Here is a 17,120-nt window from a genome sequence, read left to right on the forward strand (position 1 = left end):
CGATCCAGTATCACCAGTTCCAGCACCAGGCCTCCAGTGCGCCTCGCCTGTTCAGAGCAGCCAGAGTCTCCCGTCTGCCCAGCGCTGCCAGTGCCGCCAGTCTGCCCAGCTCCGCCAGTGCTCCCAGTCTGCCCAGCGCCGCCAGTAGTCCCAGTCTGCCCAGAGCCGCCAGTGCTCCCAGTCTGCCCAGCGCCGCCAGTCTGCCCAGCGCCGCCAGTCTGCCCAGCGCCGCCAGTCAGCCCAGCTCCGCCAGTGCTCCCAGTCTGCCCAGCTCCGCCAGTGCTCCCAGTCTGCCCAGCGCCGCCAGTCTGCCCAGCGCCGCCAGTCTGCCCAGCGCCGCCAGTCTGCCCAGCGCCGCCAGTCTGCCCAGCGCCGCCAGTCAGCCCAGCTCCGCCAGTGCTCCCAGTCTGCCCAGCGCCGCCAGTCTGCCCAGCGCCGCCAGTCTGCCCAGCGCCGCCAGTCTGCCCAGCGCCGCCAGACAACCAGTCTCTTCCAGATCTGCCAGACAACCTGACTCTTCCAGTTCCGCCAGCCAGCCAGGATTTACCGGAGCCTACTACCTGCCTGAGCTTCCTCTCAGTACTGGGCTTCCCCTCAGTACCGTGCTTCCCCTCAGTACCGGGCTTCCCCTCAGTCCCGGGCTGCTTCGGTCCCGAGCTGCCCCTCTGTCCCGAGCTGCCCCTCTGTCCCGGGCTGCCCCTCTGTCCCGGGCTGCCCCTCTGTCCCGGGCTGCCCCTCTGTCCCGAGATGCCCCTCTGTCCCGAGCTGCCCCTCTGTCCCGAGCTGCCCCTCTGTCACGAGCTGCTCCTCAGTTATGTGGGGATCTGGGTGAGGACTATTAGGCCATGGTCGACGGAGAAGGTGGATTATCCCAGGACGCGAAGGGGAGAAAATAGGACATTTATGGAGTGGGGTCCACGTCCCGAGCCAGAACCGCCACCATGGACAGACGCCCACCCGGACCCTCCCTATGCTCTTGAGGTGCGTCCGGGAGTCCGCACCTTAGGGGGGGGGGGTTCTGTCACGCCTTGGTCATTGTATTTTGTGTTTTTGTTATATGTTTGGGTAGGCCAGGGTGTGACATGGGTTTATATGTTGTTTCGTATTGGGGTTTAATTAGCATTGGGATTGTGTATGATTAGGGGTGTGTCTAGTTAGGCTTGGCTGCCTGAGGCGATTCTCAATCAGAGTCAGGTGCTTGTCGTTGTCTCTGATTGGGAACCATATTTAGGTAGCCTGAGTTCGCTTTGTATTTTGTGGGTGTTTGTTCCTGTGTCTGTGTAGTGTTCACCAGATAGGCTGTAATAGGTTTCACGCTCCGTTTTGTTGTTTTTGTATTTATGAGTTATTTCATGTATCGTTCCGTTTTCCTTCATTAAAGTCATGAATAAACACTACGCTGCATTTCGGTCCGACTCTCTTCTTACAACAGACGAACGTCGTTACAGTGTTCATGTTTCCATGGAATATCGGTTACTGCTAAGGCGTACTTTCTGCATTGATAGCTGTGCTTGCAGTGGATCTTGTGAGGAAACCTGCAAGGAACATCTACAAGTAGTGAGTTACCACAACTGTGGGGTGCTTCTGGACTTTGTGTTTCGTCATTTTTCTTTAGCTCCAACATGCGCCAACGGGTTATTAAACTTGAAATAATTTGGACATGGGTTGTGCATGACTCATTGAAGTTTATTATTTTTATTTATTTTGATGTGCTATGACAATGTAATAATACACATATTGAACCTTATGTCTGTTGCCTTGGTGGAGTCATTTAATATTTCAAATTAATGTAATGCATGGGATAGCCTATCCTGATACAATAACATAAAATATACATAAGGTTATATCTGTGAGAGTCAAATTCGAGCCTGGTGAGAGTGTTACACTAGTTTTACCATTACACAAAAGGAGATTCACTGAAAATACAAATCTCATTGATTTCTAAAACTTTTTGGATCTCTCTGAGCAGCGAGAAACAGTGCTGAAATAGACATCCATGCGGGAAGGCTATATATGATATTTTGGAGATTATTTTGTATTTCAAAAAAATGACTGTAATCTGAATAAAGGCCAAAATAAAGAAAAAAAAGAAACGTCCTCTCACTGTAAACTGTGTTCATTTTCAGAAAACTTAACATGTGTAAATATTTGTATGAACATAAGATTCAACAACTGAGACAAACTGAACATCTTCCACCGAAATGTGAGTAACAGAAATGGAATAATGTGTCCCTGAACAAAGGGGAAGGGGGGAGGGTAAAAATCAAAAGTAACAGTCAGTATCTGGTGTGGCCACCACCTGCATTAAGTACTGCAGTGCATCTCCTCCTCATGGACTGCACCAGATTTGCCAGTTCTTGCTGTGAGATATCACCCCACTCTTCTACCAAGGCACCTGCAAGTTCCCAGACATTTCTGGGGGGGTATGGCCCTAGCCCTCCGATCCAACAGGTCCCAGACGTGCTCAATGTGTTTGAGATCCGGGCTCTTCGCTGGCTATGGCAGAACACTGACATTCCTGTCTTGCAGGAAATCACGCACAGAACGAGCAGTATGGCTGGTGGCATTGTCATGCTGGAGGGTCATGTCAGGATAAGCCTGCAGGAAGGGTACCACATGAGTAAGATGTCTTCCCTGTAATGCACAGCGTTGAGATTGCCTGCAATGACAACAAGCTCAGTCCGATGATGCTGTGACACACCGCCCCAGACCATGACGGACCCTCCACCTCCAAATCGATCCCACTCCAGAATACAGGCCTCGGTGTAACGCTCATTCCTTCGACAATAGATGCAAATCTGACCATCACCCCTGGTGAGACAAAACCGCGAATCGTCAGTGAAGAGCACTTTTTGGGGTGACTATTTGAAAGAAAACACTGAAGTTTGTGTACATGTGAATTGAATGTAGGAGAATATAACACAATATATCTGGTTTAGATAAAACAATGAAGAAAACCATAGGTTTTTTATTTTTATATCATCATCTTTAAAATGAACAAGATATAACAAACATTCAGATAGGATGATGGGGACAATTTCAGTGAAAAATATAAGAGCGCAACAGTCCTTGTGCAAAGTTTCAGAATGATAACTTCCAAAATGAGTGTGCTACATGACATTTATCATGAAGTCAACCAGGTGTCCCACATAAGTAGCCCAAATGTACCCAAGTGGCCAAATTGGTGAAGGTATACATTTTGAAACAAATACCTATATACAAAATACCAAAATGGTATTCTAACACACCCCCCCAAATAATTGAGAAAAATAAATGAAACAAATATAATAATTATTGATTAAAAAAGATGAAAAATATATATATATATACACATTTACAAAATAACATGGGTAACTATTTACACACTTTCAATATTTGGAAGAGAGGAACCAGGCTATGAGGGGTGGCCAGTCCTCTTCTGGCTGTGCTGGGTGGAGATCACAGTGGTTGTAGAGGGTGCAACAGGACAGCACCTCAAGAGTAAAACTGAACAGTTTAGGGTTCCATAGCCGCAGGCAGAACAGTTGAAACTGGAACAGCGACAAGGTCAGGTAGACTGGGGACAGCAAGGAGTCATCATGCCAGGTAGTCCTGACGCATGGTCCTAGGGCTCAAGTCCACCAAGAGAGAGAAAGAGAGAATTAGAGGAGCATACTTAAATTCACACAGGACACCGAATAAGACTCCCAATCGGAGTCAGTGTCACTGTGAAAGAAAATATTCAGAATAGTTTCACATATGAGCCCTGTATCAACACGTATAATAAACAGCTATATATAGAGAGTGCAGGGGATATACGGTTGAATATATTATTATGACCTGCAAGATCTACTGTCTCTTTTATATTATGACATTTCAGCTAGATCTACTGTTTCTGTTATATTATGACAGACCAGCTAGATCTACTGTCTCTTTTATATTATGACAGACCAGCTAGATCTACTGTCTCTTTTATATTATGACAGACCAGCTAGATCTACTGTCTCTTTTATATTATGACAGACCAGCTAGATCTACTGTCTCTTTTATATTATGACAGACCAGCTAGATCTACTGTCTTTATTATATTACAACAGACCAGCTGTATCTACTGTCTCCATTTCACTTTGCCCATTGATGTGGTCCTGCCCTCTCCTCAACAGCCTCAAATAGTCTATTTCATGTGGGTTGGGGTGGGGCGGCAGACACACGCATCTCACATTTCATGACATTACATGTTTATATATTGCTTCTAAAATTAAAATAAAATCACAAATAATATTTTATATTATTAAATTCAAACAAGGGCATTAGTATGATAAGAACTTACCAGTCCAAAACGATGTCCTCTCCCGTTCAAAAAATATTCCTCCACAATCGCTAAATGAATCATCCTACAAAAATCGGTCTCACCTTCTCAATCAATTTATTATAAAATTGTGTGTACATCTGTATATTTAGACTTTGTCACACCTTGGTCATTGTATCTTGTGTTTTTGTTATATGTTTGGGTAGGCCAGGGTGTGACATGGGTTTATATGTTGTATTTCGTATTGGGGTTGTATTAATTGGGAGTGTGTATTATTAGGGGTGTGTCTAGTTAGGCTTGGCTGCCTGAGGCGATTCCTAATTGGAGTCAGCTGATTCTCGTTGTCTCGGATTGGGAACCGTATTTAGGCAGCCTGAGTGCGCGTTGTATTTCGTGGGTGATTGTACCTGTCTTAGTGTTAGTCACCAGATAGGCTGTATTAGTTTCACTCGTTTGTTGTTTTTGTATTTTCAGTTATTTAATGTACCGCATTATTCTTCATTAAAAGTCATGAGTAACCTACACGCTGCATTTCGGTCTGACTCACTTCAAACAACAGACAAACTACATTACAGACTTAGCTTTCCCTGACTTAGTCGCCATAATGATTGATATATAAACAGCTGAATCTGCGCGTTCACCAAACAATGCAGTGCGTAATATTTGTTTCTCCTTCCGGTATGAAACTTCAATAGCGAATGACTCACTTTACGCTGGAGCTTACTACATGGGTTGGTCTTGCAACACATAAACATGGTGTATTGCCGTTTAGCTCAGCTCATTGGCTATCTACCCAGCTAGATTTCAAGACGATCAGTGGTCATTGGGTTAAACGACAGTCAATCAACGAAACAGCGGGCAAATCATTGGTGCACAATGATGTCATGACTTGTCTTCAAATCGGTTTCTTTCAGTCAATACGTCCAGCGAAATGGCCCATCAGGTCTGATTGTGTTACAAAGAAACCAGTTGATTGCAGTGAAACCAAACATGACTGGAAAAGTCACGTTCTGTGTGGGTTATTTACCCGGAATGTGTCGTCGAAAATGGAATGAGACGGAATTCACGACACAAGCGGTTCACAAAATGTTTCGTGTTAGGCTATAAAAACGGATTTTATCAAACAAAAGATCATTCATTGTGTAACAATGAGCATTGGAATTGAAAACAGACGAAGATCGTCAAAGGTAAACTATTTATTTTAATGCAGTTTGTGGTTGTTATGCCTGTGCTGGTTAAAATTGTTTTTTTTATGGGGCTCTATGCTCAGATAATAGCAACATATTCTTTCGAAGTAAATCCCTTTTTAAATCTGACAATGCAGTTGGATTAGCAAGATTCTAGGCTTTCGATACATGTGAGACACTTGTATTTTCATGAATGTTTAATATGACCTTTTATGTAGCGATCACCGTATGTTGTGGAATTTCAGTAGCGGGTTCCGTGCGCAGAGGGGTTAACAAAATGATACTAACTCTTATAAAAGAAAATTAGTATTTCCCATCAAAACTCGGTAGGTATGGGTTTTGTTCGATTTTTATCGTCATCTTTTACCATTTTTATTCACCAACGGTCATAATGTAATGTCCATCCTTTTCTCAACGTCTCACTCCCTCTCTTTTTTGCCAGACCTCCCGTTAACCAGGTCAACACTCCCATTGGCCGCAGCTTAACAAGTAACCTTACTGGTCAAAATTTAAACTTAAAAGTAAACCAACCTATTCACTTATACATTAAAGAAATATGTCTTCAAAAGAAATGCATTAACAATACTACAATCTGGGAGCAATCCAATCACCTTTTAAACACCAATGAAATATAACAAAACTCAATACTTGGTTCTAACAAGGTAGAAAGGTAGATACAAATAATTTGTTGCAAGTTGGGGAGGGGGAGGAGGGTTCACACCTACCTTGGCTATTAGACAATTCTTTAGTAAAGGTTGAATAGTCTATAGTTCAACTAATAGCCCATCCTAGAAACACTATTAGCAGAATTCACAGCCTGCTACTCGTGTGAAATACAAATAATAATACTTTTCCCCTTTCCACATGTTAAAGATTCTAATTGATGAAGTGTTTTTAACCACAATCAGACCCAACCCCAATTAATACATTTGGGCACAGTCGAAAGAGTACTGGACTTCGGGCTAGAATGTTGAGGGTTGGAAACCTGCTCCCTGCTTGTTTCATTACATTATTATTCCGGTCTCAGAGCAAGTAACCTGGATTGTTACTCCCATCTCATTCCTCGCCCTCTTCCACGTGTCATTTCCCGCCTGAGTGGCTCGCTTGTGGGATATGGCAGCACCTTCGATTGTGCGTCAAGAATTCAGCATTGCATGTTTGTATGAATGTGTGGTTATTCACAGGCAAATAGTAATATGCTCTAAACTGTTCTGGTGAAAAACAAACTTTGCTGCCCTGTTTTCAATCGTCCACATGGCTGGGAGAACCTCCTAAGATTAATAAAGATGAAGGGAGTTAGATATGCATAGAAAGTGTACTGTTTTTTTCTGTATATATGAATTACAAATCAGCCTTTACTTAAATCATGTTTGTAGTCTATTGCATAGTTACAATGTGTAATCATTGATGTCCCAGTAGCGGTAAACCCTGTTGAAGTGTATAATTGCAATACATACATGTAGGCACAGCATCATTCAAATAATTGCATTTGATACACCTCGTATTGGATGTGACTGAAAAAATCTAGCTAAATAGCGATTTTCATAAATTAGATTTATGGCTAAAAAATATTCACAATCGATTGTCTCTACACTAACTAACATATTTCTCTCAATATAATTTTTATTTTATTTGACTCATTATGACGTTATAATTACTTACATTTGCTTCCACCGTAATGTTTTGCCAGCCATCTTTGAAGAAAGTCACCAGGGACCGGTGGCTTGCTTCAAATCCCTCATTGGAACCACTCGATATGATTGGTCATATAAAAACATTGGGACCCAAATGCATAATGAGTGCTCTAACTCCCCCTTGTGGTGGTCTGGAGCACTGAAGCCATGACGCTGGGTACATCTAAGTCCTGCAGTGTAAGCTCGCAACTTTTAAAGGAGGAATCGATGTATCTGTACTGATGGCACAAAAGCTATGACAGGGAGACATAGTGGAGTGGTAACGCGTGTGCAAACAGTTGCTCCTGACGCCACTTGGGTACATGCAGCATCCACCGAGAGGCTCTTGCTGCCAAGGGAATGCCTGACAGCTTGAAAGACTTCCTGGACACACAGTGAAAATGATTAACTTTGTTAAACTAAGACCCCTGAACTCTCGTGTATTTTCTGCATAATGCAATGACATGGGCAGCGACCATGTAACTCAAGAAGTGCGCTGGTTATCAAGGGGCAAATTATTGACATGTTTTTTTAAATTGAGAGACAAGTTTAAAGTTTTATTTACTTACCGATGTCTTAACAAGAGAGCCTCAAAATTGCAACAAGCGGTTCTGTGAAAATGTAATTTAATCACAAGCCACTGCCAGATTTCTGGACAGGGCTGCGCTCAGAGTTTCTAGCCTTGGCAAATCGCACCTTTAAGACACTGATGCCCTTTACAACCACGTACCTATGAGAGAGTGGATTCTCGGCCCTCACTGGCATGAAAACTAAACACAGGCACAGACTTTGTATGGAAAATGATATAAGACTGAGACTCTCTCCAATACAAACCAACATTGCAGAGTTATGTGCATCCTTTCAAGCACACCCTTCTCATTAACCCGTAGTGAGTTATTCACAATTTTTGGTGAACAAATAAGGTTTTATATGTAAGATTGCTAAATAAATAGCTAAATTATTGATTATTATTATATTATTATTTGTGCCCTGGTCTTATTAGAGCTCTTTGTCACTTCCCACGAGCCGGGTTGTGACAAAAACTCACACTCATTCTTATGTTTAATAAATGTATCGTATAGTGGGTGTGTGTGGCAGGCTTACAATGATGGGTCTAGAATTTCAAGTTTATTGGTGTCCACATCACCAACGAACTATCATGTTCCAAACACACGTGAAGTGTAAATAAATATATTTGCTCTCAAGCTTAGCCTTTTGTTAACAACACTGTCATCTCAGATTTTCAAAATATGCTTTTTGAACCATAGCTAAACCAGCATTTGTGTAAGAGTATTGATAGCCTAGCATAGCATTAAGCCTAGCATTCAGCATGCAACATTTTCACAAAAACAAGAAAAGCATTCAAATAAAATCATTTACCTTTGAAGAACTTCAAATATTTTCAATGAGGAGACTCTCAGTTAGATAGCAAATGTTCAGTTTTTCCAAAAAAAGATTTGTGTAGGACAAATCGCTCAGTTTTGTTCATCACGTTTGGCTACGAAAAAAACCTGTATCCAGGAGTATAATTATCGCCGCAAGCTCATTAGCATAACACAACGTTAACTATTCATGAAAATTCGCAAATGAAATGAAATAAATATATTAGCTCTCAAGCTTAGCCTTTTGTTAACAACACTGTCAGCTCAGATTTTCAAAATATGCTTTTGAACCATAGCTACACAAGCATTTGTGTAAGAGTATTGATAGCTAGCATAGCATTAAGCCTAGCATTCAGCAGGCAACATTTTCGATAATTGGTCTCCACCCCACTCCACCCAAAGAACATCACTCCAGACACTACATCCCACAACAGCAGCACACAGGCAGAGCACTCTATGGCCTTCATTTAATGAGAAATTGTTATTCCCTGGTATGTTAGTCAGAAAGCTATAGTGCCGAAACAGCAAGTGCCATGAAAAGTCTGTCAAGCAACAAATGAAATGGCACCAAACATATTATAATTCACACAGGTGCTTATGATTTGATGGCAATGAGAGGAGAAGTAGCTCCTGCAATGCAGCAAGTGGCAGCTCGAGGTGCAAAGATCCACATTATACAGAGCAACAACGCTGAGCTGTCTAGAGGCTTTGTCACAGTGCTGTATCCCTCAGGGCAAAGAGGCCCTTCCACATTATACAGAGCAACAACGCTGAGCTGTATCCCTCAGGGCAAAGAGGCCCTTCCACATTATACAGAGCAACAACGCTGTGCTGTCTAGAGGCTTTGTCACAGTGCTGTATCCCTCAGGGCAAAGAGGCCCTTCCACATTATACAGAGCAACAACGCTGAGCTGTATCCCTCAGGGCAAAGAGGCCCTTCCACATTATACAGAGCAACAACGCTGAGCTGTCTAGAGGCTTTGTCACAGTGCTGTATCCCTCAGGGCAAAGAGGCCCTTCCACATTATACAGAGCAACAACGCTGAGCTGTCTAGAGGCTTTGTCACAGTGCTGTATCCCTCAGGGCAAAGAGGCCCTTCCACATTATACAGAGCAACAACGCTGAGCTGTCTAGAGGCTTTGTCACAGTGCTGTATCCCTCAGGGCAAAGAGGCCCTTCCACATTATACAGAGCAACAACGCTGAGCTGTCTAGAGGCTTTGTCACAGTGCTGTATCCCTCAGGGCAAAGAGGCCCTTCCACATTATACAGAGCAACAACGCTGAGCTGTCTAGAGGCTTTGTCACAGTGCTGTATCCCTCAGGGCAAAGAGGCCCTTCCACATTATACAGAGCAACAACGCTGAGCTGTAAGGGCAAAGAGGCCCTTCCACATTATACAGAGCAACAACGCTGAGCTGTATCCCTCAGGAGGCCCTTCCACATTATACAGCAAAGAGGCCCTTCCAAAGAGGCCCTTCCACATTATACAGAGCAACAACGCTGAGCTGTCTAGAGGCTTTGTCACAGTGCTGTATCCCTCAGGGCAAAGAGGCCCTTCCACATTATACAGAGCAACAACGCTGAGCTGTCTAGAGGCTTTGTCACAGTGCTGTATCCCTCAGGGCAAAGAGGCCCTTCCACATTATCCCTCACAGAGCAACAAGCAACAACGCTGCTGAGCTGTCTAGAGGCTTTGTCACAGTGCTGTATCCCTCAGGGCAAAGAGGCCCTTCCACATTATACAGAGCAACAACGCTGAGCTGTCTAGAGGCTTTGTCACAGTGCTGTATCCCTCAGGGCAAAGAGGCCCTTCCACATTATACAGAGCAACAACGCTGAGCTGTCTAGAGGCTTTGTCACAGTGCCCCTCAGGGCAAAGAGGCCAACTTCCACAATCCCTCACAGAGCAACAACAACAACGCTGAGCTGTCCAGTGCTGTATCCCTCAGGGCAAAGAGGCCCTTCCACATTATACAGAGCAACAACGCTGAGCTGTCTAGAGGCTTTGTCACAGTGCTGTATCCCTCAGGGCAAAGAGGCCCTTCCACATTATACAGAGCAACAACGCTGAGCTGTCTATCCCTGTATCCCTCAGGGCAAAGAGGCCCTTCCACATTATACAGAGCAACAACGCTGAGCTGTCTAGAGGCTTTGTCACAGTGCTGTATCCCTCAGGGCAAAGAGGCCCTTCCACATTATACAGAGCAACAACGCATAGAGGCTTTGTCATGCTGTATCCCTCAGGGCAAAGAGGCCCTTCCACATTATACAGAGCAACAACGCTGAGCTGTCTAGAGGCTTTGTCAGTGCTGTATCCCTCAGGGCAAAGAGGCCCTTCCACATTATACAGAGCAACAACGCTGAGCTGTCTATTTGTCCCCCTCAGGGCAAAGAGGCCCTTCCACATTATACAGAGCAACAACGCTGAGCTGTCTGAGGCTTTGTCACAGTGCTGTATCCTCAGGGCAAAGAGGCCCTTCCACATTATACAGAGCAACAACGCTGAGCTGTATCCCTCAGGGCAAAGAGGCCCTTCCACATTATACAGAGCAACAACGCTGAGCTGTCTAGAGGCTTTGTCACAGTGCTGTATCCCTCAGGGCAAAGAGGCCCTTCCACATTATACAGAGCAACAACGCTGAGCTGTCTAGAGGCTTTGTCACAGTGCTGTATCCCTCAGGGCAAAGGCCCTTCCACATTATACAGAGCAACCTTCCACATTATCCCTCACAGAGCAACAACAACAACTGAGCTGTCTAGTTTGTCACAGTGCTGTATCCCTCAGGGCAAAGAGGCCCTTCCACATTATACAGAGCAACAACGCTGCTGTCTGCTGTATTTGTCCAGTGCTGTATCCCTCAGGGCAAAGAGGCCCTTCCACATTATACAGAGCAACAACGCTGAGCTGTCTAGTATCCCTCAGGGCAAAGAGGCCCTTCCACATTATACAGAGCAACAACGCTGAGCTGTCTAGAGGCTTTGTCACAGTGCTGTATCCCTCAGGGCAAAGAGGCCCTTCCACATTATACAGAGCAACAACGCTGAGCTGTCTATCCCTCCCTCAGGGCAAAGAGGCCCTTCCACATTATACAGAGCAACAACGCTGAGCTGTCTAGAGGCTGAGTGCTGTATCCCTCAGTTCCACATTATACAGAGCAACAACGCTGAGCCCTAGGGCAAAGAGGCCCTCCCTGTCTAGAGGCTTTGTCAGGTATCCCTCAGGGCAAAGAGGCCCTTCCACATTATACAGAGCAACAACGCTGAGCTGTCTAGAGGCTTTGTCACAGTGCTGTATCCCTCAGGGCAAAGAGGCCCTTCCACATTATACAGAGCAACAACGCTGAGCTGTCTAGAGGCTTTGTCACAGTGCTGTATCCCTCAGGGCAAAGAGGCCCTTCCACATTATACAGAGCAACAACGCTGAGCTGTCTAGAGGCTTTGTCACAGTGCTGTATCCCTCAGGGCAAAGAGGCCCTTCCACATTATACAGAGCAACAACGCTGAGCTGTCTATCCCTGTATCCCTCAGGGCAAAGAGGCCCTTCCACATTATACAGAGCAACAACGCTGAGCTGTCTAGAGGCTTTGTCACAGTGCTGTATCCCTCAGGGCAAAGAGGCCCTTCCACATTATACAGAGCAACAACGCTGAGCTGTATCCCTCAGGGCAAAGAGGCCCTTCCACATTATACAGAGCAACAACGCTGAGCTGTCTAGAGGCTTTGTCACAGTGCTGTATCCCTCAGGGCAAAGAGGCCCTTCCACATTATACAGAGCAACAACGCTGAGCTGTCTAGAGGCTTTGTCACAGTGCTGTATCCCTCAGGGCAAAGAGGCCCTTCCACATTATACAGAGCAACAACAGAGCAACAACGCTGAGCTGTCTATCCCCCTCAGGGCAAAGAGGCCCTTCCACATTATACAGAGCAACAACGCTGAGCTGTCTAGAGGCTTTGTCACAGTGCTGTATCCCTCAGGGCAAAGAGGCCCTTCCACATTATACAGAGCAACAACGCTGAGCTGTATCCCCTCAGGGCAAAGAGGCCCTTCCACATTATACAGAGCAACAACGCTGAGCTGTCTAGAGGCTTTGTCACAGTGCTGTATCCCTCAGGGCAAAGAGGCCCTTCCACATTATACAGAGCAACAACGCTGAGCTGTCTAGAGGCTTTGTCACAGTGCTGTATCCCTCAGGGCAAAGAGGCCCTTCCACATTATACAGAGCAACAACGCTGAGCTGTCTAGAGGCTTTGTCACAGTGCTGTATCCCTCAGGGCAAAGAGGCCCTTCCACATTATACAGAGCAACAACGCTGAGCTGTCTAGAGGCTTTGTCACAGTGCTTTCCCTCAGTCACAGTGCTGTATCCCTCAGGGCAAAGAGGCCCTTCCACATTATACAGAGCAACAACGCTGAGCTTCTAGTATCCCTCAGGGCAAAGAGGCCCTTCCACATTATACAGAGCAACAACGCTGAGCTGTCTAGAGGCTTTGTCACAGTGCTGTATCCCTCAGGGCAAAGAGGCCCTTCCACATCCCTATACAGAGCAACAACGCTGAGCTGTCTAGAGGCTTTGTCATCCCCTCAGGGCAAAGAGGCCCTTCCACATTATACAGAGCAACAACGCTGAGCTGTCTAGAAAGGCTTTGTCACAGTGCTGTATCCCTCAGGGCAAAGAGGCCCTTCCACATTATACAGAGCAACAACGCTGAGCTGTCTAGAGGCTTTGTCACAGTGCTGTATCCCTCAGGGCAAAGAGGCCCTTCCACATTATACAGAGCAACAACGAGCTGTCTAGAGGCTTTGTCACAGTGCTGTATCCCTCAGGGCAAAGAGGCCCTTCCACATTATACAGAGCAACAACGCTGAGCTGTCTAGAGGCTTTGTCACAGTGCTGTATCCCTCAGGGCAAAGAGGCCCTTCCACATTATACAGAGCAACAACGCTGAGCTGTCTAGAGGCTTTGTCACAGTGCTGTATCCCTCAGGGCAAAGAGGCCCTTCCACATTATACAGAGCAACAACGCTGAGTTGTATCCCTCAGGGCAAAGAGGCCCTTCCACATTATACAGAGCAACAACGCTGAGCTGTCTAGAGGCTTTGTCACAGTGCTGTATCCCTCAGGGCAAAGAGGCCCTTCCACATTATACAGAGCAACAACGCTGAGCTGTATCCCTCAGGGCAAAGAGGCCCTTCCACATTATACAGAGCAACAACGCTGAGCTGTATCCCTCAGGGCAGTTGCATTGGGCCGTTACTCTTCTCAATTTTTTACAAATAATTTGCCACTTGTCTTACATGACCCTAAAATGATGCTGATGACACACTTTACACATCAGCACCTACAGCCAGTGAGCTCACGGACACTCTTAGCAAGGAGTTACAGTAATTAACTCTTAGCAAGGAGTTACAGTAATTAACTCTTAGCAAGGAGTTACAGTAATTAACTCTTAGCAAGGAGTTACAGTAATTAACTCTTAGCAAGGAGTTACAGTAATTAACTCTTAGCAAGGAGTTACAGTAATTAACTCTTAGCAAGGAGTTACTATCAGTAATTAACAATAAACGGGTGTTAAATGCATCTAAAACCAAAAGCAATGTACTTGGAACAAAGCATTCTAGTAGACCTACACCTCAACTGGAGTTGGGAATAAGGTGAGTGACCATTGAACAAGTTGGAGAAGTTAAACTCCTAGGAGTAACATTGGATGGTCAGTTATCATGGTCAAGTCATGTTGACAAAGTTCTTGTGAAGATGGGGAGGGGTATGTCTGTTGTAAAAATATTTTCTGCATTTTTGACACAAAGATCAACTGTACTAGTTGTTCAGGTTTGATTTGGTCCCGTCTTACTTACTGTCATACTGTGATATGATCAGGTGGTGCAAAGAAAGACCTAGAAAAGCTGCAGCTGGCTGAAAACAGAGCAGCACACCTTTCCCTTACACAGAACTAACATCAACAACATGCATGCCTGTCTTTCATGGTTAAGGGTTGAGGGGTTTCTTCACGGTACCCAAACTAAAAACAGATTTAATGCGTCGCTCAGTTACGTACTTTATAGAGCCATGTCACTGTGTAATGCTCTGCCATCAGTGGTTACTCAGGCCAAAAGAAAGTTTAACATAAAAAAAAACAGATTAAAAAATACACCTTGTATCAGAGCGCCTCTCCTCTATTCTAAAATTCTTATTTAACAGTTGAGCTGACAAACGTTTTGCACTGTTTCACTATGGCGTTAGTCATCAATATAGCAAGAGGGAAATATTTTATTAATGCAGTCATGTGTCCGCCACCCCCTTAGAAAGCTATGACCTTTAGCTTTCACCTGGAATTGTTTGTCTGAGAAGAAAACTATTTTCAGCCCATTTGATCTAGTACACAAAAGTATCATAAAACATATATAAATATGAGGATCTGATTACACACTTTTTTTGGAAAGAAAACATTTTCATACTTTATAAAAGGTCCATACTGTATATAGTTCTTGATACCAAACATATCATGACATTAGTCAAAATCGATTAAAATTGTGAATGTTTAAAGCAACATTTGGCTATTTAAACAGCATGCGCCCCTCCTATAGATAAGGGGAGAAGGGCTTTGTAAAGAGCTCAATTATGTTTTGTTCTGAGCAATGCGTCTGCAATGTTTTACTTCCACACAAAATGACTTTTTTATCGTAAAGTTTTATATTTAGATCTGCCTGCTCGAGACAAATTCGGCAATTGCTTTGTCATGTCTGTATCGTGAAGCAGTTGAGCTGGATAAATGTTTTTCTATGGACCGCTCCTTTGACGTAAAGTTGAAGTGAAGCGCTATACATCGATGTAATGATGCTGTGAGGAAGATTGGATGCATCCCAGAGGGATGCAAATACAAGTTTATTCGACAGAGGAACTTTAAATGGTCCTAGGAAGATCTGAATGGTTGTCTTCTGACAAAATGGTGGGAAATCAATAAAATAAGTAATGTAAACATATATAGTGCCAGTCAAAAGTTTGGACACACCGACTCATTCAAGGGTTTTTCTTAATTTTTTACATTGTAGAATAATAAGGAAGACATCAACACTATGAAATAGCACACATAGAATCGTGTAGTAAACAAAAAAGTGTACAAAAAAACAATCTGACTCTATATTTTGGATTCTTCAAAGTAGCCATCCTTTGCCTTGAGGACAGCTTTGCACACTCTTGGCATTATCTCAACCAGCTTCAACTGGAATGCTTTTCCAACAGTCTTGAAGGAGTTCCCACATATGCTGAGCATTTGTTGGTTGCTTTCCTTCACTCTGTGGTCCAAATCATCCCAAACCATCTCAATTGGGTTGAGCTCGGGTGATTGTGGAGGCCAGGTCATCTGATGCAGCACTCCATCACTCTACTTCTTGGCCAAATAGCCCTTACACAGCCTGGAGGTGTGTTTTGGGTCATTGTCCTGTTGAAAAACAAATGATAGTCCCACTAAGCGCAAACCAGATGGGATGGTGTATCGCTGCAGAATGCTGTGGTAGCCATGTTGGTTAAGTGTGCCTTGAATTCTAAATAAATTACTGACAGTGTCACCAAAAATGTATAATTTGAACTCATCAGACCAAAAGGACAGATTTCCACCTGTCTAATGTCCATTGCTTGTGTTTCTTGGCCCAAGCAAATCTCTTATTATTATTGGTGTTCTTTAGTAGTGATTTCTTTGCAGCAAAGACAACGAAGGCCTGATTCTCCTCTGAACAGTTGATGTTGAGAAGTGTCTGTTACTTGAAATCTGTGCACCTTTTAGTTGGGCTACAATCTGAGGTTCAGGCTGAGGCTGGTAACTCTAATGAACTTATCCTCTGCAGCAGAGTTAACTCTGGGTCTTCCTTTCCTGTGACGGTCCTCATGAGAGCCAGTTTCATCATAGCGCTTGATGGTATTTTGCAACTGCACTTGAAGAAACATTCAAAGTTCTTGAAAATGTTCCGGATTGACTGACTGTTGTTTGTCTTTGCTTAATTGAGCTGTTCTTGCCATAATATGGACTTGGTCTTTTACCAAATAGGGCTATCTTCCTCACAACACAAATGATTGGCTAAAACGCAATAAGAAGGAAAGAAATTCCACAAATCACCTTTCAACAAGAGTTTATTAGCAGGGACTTTGTCGAACGGTTTATTAAGCCCTGGTCTGTGGTCTGTGTATAAATATCCAGCTACCTTAATTATAGTGGAGTAACGAAGCTGGTACATCTGACTACATTCTGTCCATATTGAATTCATCTACATGTAAGTTTATCTAGAATTTGACAAAAGGTCATTTGATTTATTTCTATAAGAATATACAACCACATACAGTATATCATTTTTTAAATACTGTGATTATTTTTCTTATCAAAGATTCCTTTTCATTTGGCACACAGACCATACCAATCATATGTATAACTTTACATGTGAATCCTTCCAGTTTTTCAGGTAGAAGCTGTCCTGTAAAGCATCAATTCCGAACCCACGACTTCGTCTCTCTGCCTTATCCATGCATCTAAAAACGTAACAGACGCTTTGACTCAACAAACCGACAAAGCGCTAAAATCAAAGAAAGCCATTGACGAGAGT

At 44.0% G+C, this 17,120-nt stretch overlaps 1 protein-coding gene across 2 annotated transcripts in view; it reads right to left on the minus strand.

The window, feature by feature from the left end:
* The window catches only part of adcy8 (adenylate cyclase 8 (brain)), a 254,215-nt gene that overhangs the window by 22,671 nt on the left and 214,424 nt on the right, over nucleotides 1–17,120 (minus strand). The gene's annotated exons all lie outside the window — the stretch shown is intronic.

Source organism: Oncorhynchus gorbuscha, linkage group LG22 (assembly GCF_021184085.1).
Source record: "Oncorhynchus gorbuscha isolate QuinsamMale2020 ecotype Even-year linkage group LG22, OgorEven_v1.0, whole genome shotgun sequence".
NCBI classification, from domain to species: domain Eukaryota; kingdom Metazoa; phylum Chordata; class Actinopteri; order Salmoniformes; family Salmonidae; genus Oncorhynchus; species Oncorhynchus gorbuscha.